At 53.9% G+C, this 4,211-nt stretch overlaps 1 protein-coding gene and 1 non-coding gene across 2 annotated transcripts in view; both read right to left on the minus strand.

Moving 5' to 3' along the window:
- The window catches only part of POLR3E (RNA polymerase III subunit E), a 28,014-nt gene extending 27,021 nt beyond the window's left edge, over positions 1 to 993 (minus strand). Inside the window, exon 1 of the mRNA XM_058035708.1 lies at positions 898 to 993. The gene's annotated coding sequence lies outside the window, so the exon portion shown is untranslated. The remainder of the gene's footprint in view (positions 1 to 897) is intronic.
- A 112-nt stretch (positions 994 to 1,105) lies between these two features.
- Positions 1,106 to 1,187, minus strand: TRNAL-AAG (transfer RNA leucine (anticodon AAG)). Its single transcript has one exon. It is a non-coding gene; the product is annotated as a tRNA-Leu (tRNA).
- Between the last annotated feature and the right edge of the window lie 3,024 nt (positions 1,188 to 4,211).

Genomic DNA, 4,211 nt, shown 5'->3' on the forward strand with positions numbered 1-4,211 from the left:
TACATTTATGGCAATTACCATTTTGACCCAATTACTTGCTTCATTTTCTCCTCGCCTGCAAGCAGCTTTGCACAGTCATCCCCTGGCAGTGAAGCCAAGAGGGCTCCTCTGCAGCAGGACCTCTCTCTGGAGGTGATGTCACCGCAGCACACCTTTGGGGTTTTACCAGGTTATGTATCAAGCACGAACCTTTCTTTACCACCTCCCGCCGTGTGCGGCAGTGCCAGGCCGTGCTGCCAGGGCAGGGGTCACTGTGTGACACCACCGGGGCAGGTCGCGGTGCCCGTCCCGTGCTCCCCGCGGCCAGCGCTCCCGCCGGACGCGGCTCCGCGCCCCTGGCGCCCGCCCTGCCCCGACCCAGCAGCGCTGGGCTGGGGGAAAGGCCCCGGAGAGGCCAGAGCGAGCCGCCCGAGCCGCCCCGACCGCGGGGACGAGGCGAATCCCCCCGGGCGGGACGGCTGGGCTGGGCTGCGGCCCCGCAGAGCCGGTGCCACGCAGGGGCAGCCGCTACACTCCGGGGCGGGTGCGCCGAGCCCTCCCCGGGGGGAAGGCGCGGGGCTGCGGGCCCCGGTGGCACCGGCGGGGCCGCCGCTCACAGCCCCCGGAGGAGCGGCCGGCATCCCCCGGGGCTGCTGCGGGAGCCGAGGGGCCGCGGCTGCGGCCGGACCCGGCCCGGCCTGTACGCACCCCGGCCCGTGCCGGGTCCTGTCAGGGCGCTGCGGCCCCGCGCCCCCGCTGCCCCCGCCGTGCCGAGTCCTCGCAGTCTCGGCTCCGCCGTCCCCGCGGGACGGGCAGAGCCCACCCCAGCCCAGGCCGCGCTCCTCCCCCGCCACCGCCCGCAGGGTCCCTTGCGCCGGGGCGCCCCGGGAGGCGCAAAAACAGCGCGGCCCGGCGTACCTGTGTGCGGGCCGGGCGGGCGGCGGCGGCGCCGCTCCCCCGCTCCCCGTGTCGGTGGCGGCGGGGCAGCGGTCAGGCAGCCGCCATGTTGGTGGCCCCCGGGCCGGCACGTGGGGACGCGGCGCCTCCTCCTACCCACAATGCTCTCCCGACCGCCGCCGCCGCTAGGGGGCGGCGGCGCGGGGCTGCGGCGCAAAAAAAGCGCTATTGGCAGCGGTGGGATTCGAACCCACGCCCCCGAAGAGACTGGAGCCTTAATCCAGCGCCTTAGACCGCTCGGCCACGCTACCGCCGTGATGCCCTGGTTTTCTGGCAACACATTTAATCTATACGGGTTTTTCTCCTGTCTCCTTCACACTTCTCCATCCCCAGCAGCCGCTCTGCCCACACACCCTTTCTACACGAAAAATAAAATGCGGGGGATCCTTTTCAGCCCGTTCCCAAGCGGCGGCACCTGGAGCTGCACGATGCACCCAGGAACGGACGGGCAGGAGCAGCTGTGCCCGAGCCCTCCGCGCCGCGCCCGCTGCCACGTGGATGCCACGGAGCAGCACAGCCCCTGCGCGGTACGTGTGGCACCGCCCGGCCACCCCCTCTGAAAGCCTAACAAAAGTTCTGAATTCTAATTTTCTGTTGCAAAGTCGCAGCTCACTGAATTTGCAAAGTCAAAAGTCAGCAGTTTATGGCTGGGGGGCTGTTCTTTTGCCTCTAGCACAGGGACCAGCACGGCAGTACTCGGTACACTTGTGCACACAGGTGGTAGCACACCTCAGCTGCTGGTACTCCATGAAACTGCTTCCTGGAGTCTCTGGCTGCATTTTGCCTGAAAGTCTGGTGAGTTTTCTTAAAGAATTAATGTTATTTTCACCACTAAACTACAACTGAAAGGTTGTATTTTGAGAAAAATTCTAGCTTCTCTAGTGTAAGGTCACATAGCCTTAATGCAGCTTGATTTAATTCTGTCCTTGTGGCAGTTCATGTAAATAGGATAAAGAAAATAAACCTGCTGGAGTCCTGCTGACAGCATCATTCAACCCTTTCCCTTGGCACCTCCCACAGCAAGTCCCTGCAGCACCCGGTAGTGCCAGCTCTCTTTCCAGGGAGCTGCTTGAAATGGAACCAAGGAATGATTTGGTTGGGGTTGGAAGTGTCCAAAAAAGGTCTGATAGTCGGACCCCCTGCGACATCTTCAACCAGATCAGGTAGCTGAGAGCCCTTTCCAACCTGACCTTGAATGTTTACAGGGATAAGGCATCCACTACCTCTCAGGGCAACCTCTGCCAGCATTCCAGTTCTCTCATTGTGAGAGGCTGCAGCACTGCACAGTCTTGCTAAAAATTTCATTCACTGCCTACAAGTACTGAGGAATAACAGCACACACATGTAAACATGAATAAATTCCTTTACAGTGCTGCTACAGTTTCACACCCTCAGCTCAGTGCCTTTTCAGGATGTGGGGATTTTTAAGAACAGAGGGAGCTGACTGCAGAGCAGCAGGAGAGACTCAGGGAGGAGAGAAGGAAGGCAGACCTGAATTGGCTTCACACAGCAAATCACCTGTAACCTGCTCAGGCAGAAAAGTCAGCTTTAACAGTCTCCAAGCATATGTTTGTGTGTGTGTGTTTGTGCAGGAGGCTGCATGCAACACTCATTACAAACTGTTCCTCACTGAGTGGGCTGCTCAGTCCCACAGGTCCTTTTGTCCAGGCAGTGCAAGGTACCAACTCCCTCCTGAAAATTGCTTTTCAGCCCTGTCAGAGCTGAGCTCATGCTCTCTCCCTGAAATGTTTGTGTTCCTGGCCACAGAGACATTTCTCCTGAGCACCAAAGGAAGCCTGTGTACCTGAGATTATTCACCTCAGCCATGTGTGACACAGACAGGGGACAAGAGCACAGGCTGTCCCTCGGGGGTGGCAGTTGGGTCACCAGTTTTTTAATTTAATCTGTGCAACATCAGTTACAATGGCAGGACCGTCTCCAAATTAAAAAAGAATTAACATAGAGGAGAACTCCAACATAACACAAGCTACCAGACATATTAAATTGTTTTCCTTGCACAAGATTCCCAGAGAATAGCAAGGACCCAACAAACACTCCCACTCTAAGGGCCAGGCCCAATGGCTACAAAGCCATGAGCTGTCCCCACACAGGAGTTAGGTCCATCAGCAGGAGCAACTGAGAGATATCCCTGAACTTCAACCTGAAAATACCCTGACTCACCCCTGGCAGCACTGCCCTGCATCCATCCTGAGAGGTTCAAATGAAAGTCTGCCTGTCCAAATTCAGATGAGAAGTCCTGACTTGACCCATGGTAACTACACTGGCTCTGTCAGCACTCATTCTGCTCTGAGTGAAATTACATCTGTGGGGAAGAGAATGAGATTCAAATCAGTCCCACAGACCAGTAATTAAGAAACAGGCAATATACTTATTTACACTTTATAAGCTATGAGTTTGCTGTCTCCATGGTTTCTGAAGAAGGCTATTCTTACTTTGTTCCACTGGCAAACACTCCATCTCTGTGACAGCAGCTATATCTAAACCCTCCAAAGGCTATAAAGCTAGAGCAGAGCCAAATTTCACCATTTTTCACCTTAGTGATTCTACAGTGCAGAGGCCCACATGGTGCTTTTTTGTTAGGAAATTCTGCTATTTCACAGTGCCCTTGCTAGAGGATAATTTCACATTGTTCAAACTACACAGGTATAAGAAGTTCCACCTGTCTGAATAAAGCAATAAAAAGGCAACATTAAAAGCTCCCTTTTGAACAGTTTGAAAGGGCCTGTATCAAACAGATTATTCTGGCACAAAAAGGGAAATAAATCATAACAAAATGACAGTGTAGCATTAGATTTGAGGTGGGATACAACATCTAATGATACACTGTCATTTTGCTATGATTTATTTACCACCTCAAATCACAGAGCCCGGGAATTTCCAGCCCATTCTCAGGACTAAACAAATGCTAAAGGCACAGAGAGGCCTCTGTAGCACCCTGCAAATGAGCCTTCCTGTCCTTACATTTTATCCTCCATTACAGACACTACATATGTAATCAAATGCAAAATCAGAGAACACATCAACCATTTTGTTTTCTGGAGGAAAACAGATTTTGTTGTTGCACATCTAATAATTTCCTCCCAGTTAGTTACTTCTGACTGTTGAAAGGGAATGAAATTGGGAATGGAATAATGCAAACAACAAAGAGGATTTCTGGAAGCTTGCAATAATAGGGTTGAATTTTGGCAATTTATAAAGAAAAAACCAAACAAATGAAAGCAAATGCTCACAAGCAATGAGTAAAACTCTACTGC

The sequence above is a fragment of the Melospiza georgiana genome, chromosome 16, assembly GCF_028018845.1.
Source record: "Melospiza georgiana isolate bMelGeo1 chromosome 16, bMelGeo1.pri, whole genome shotgun sequence".
In the NCBI taxonomy this organism is placed as follows: domain Eukaryota; kingdom Metazoa; phylum Chordata; class Aves; order Passeriformes; family Passerellidae; genus Melospiza; species Melospiza georgiana.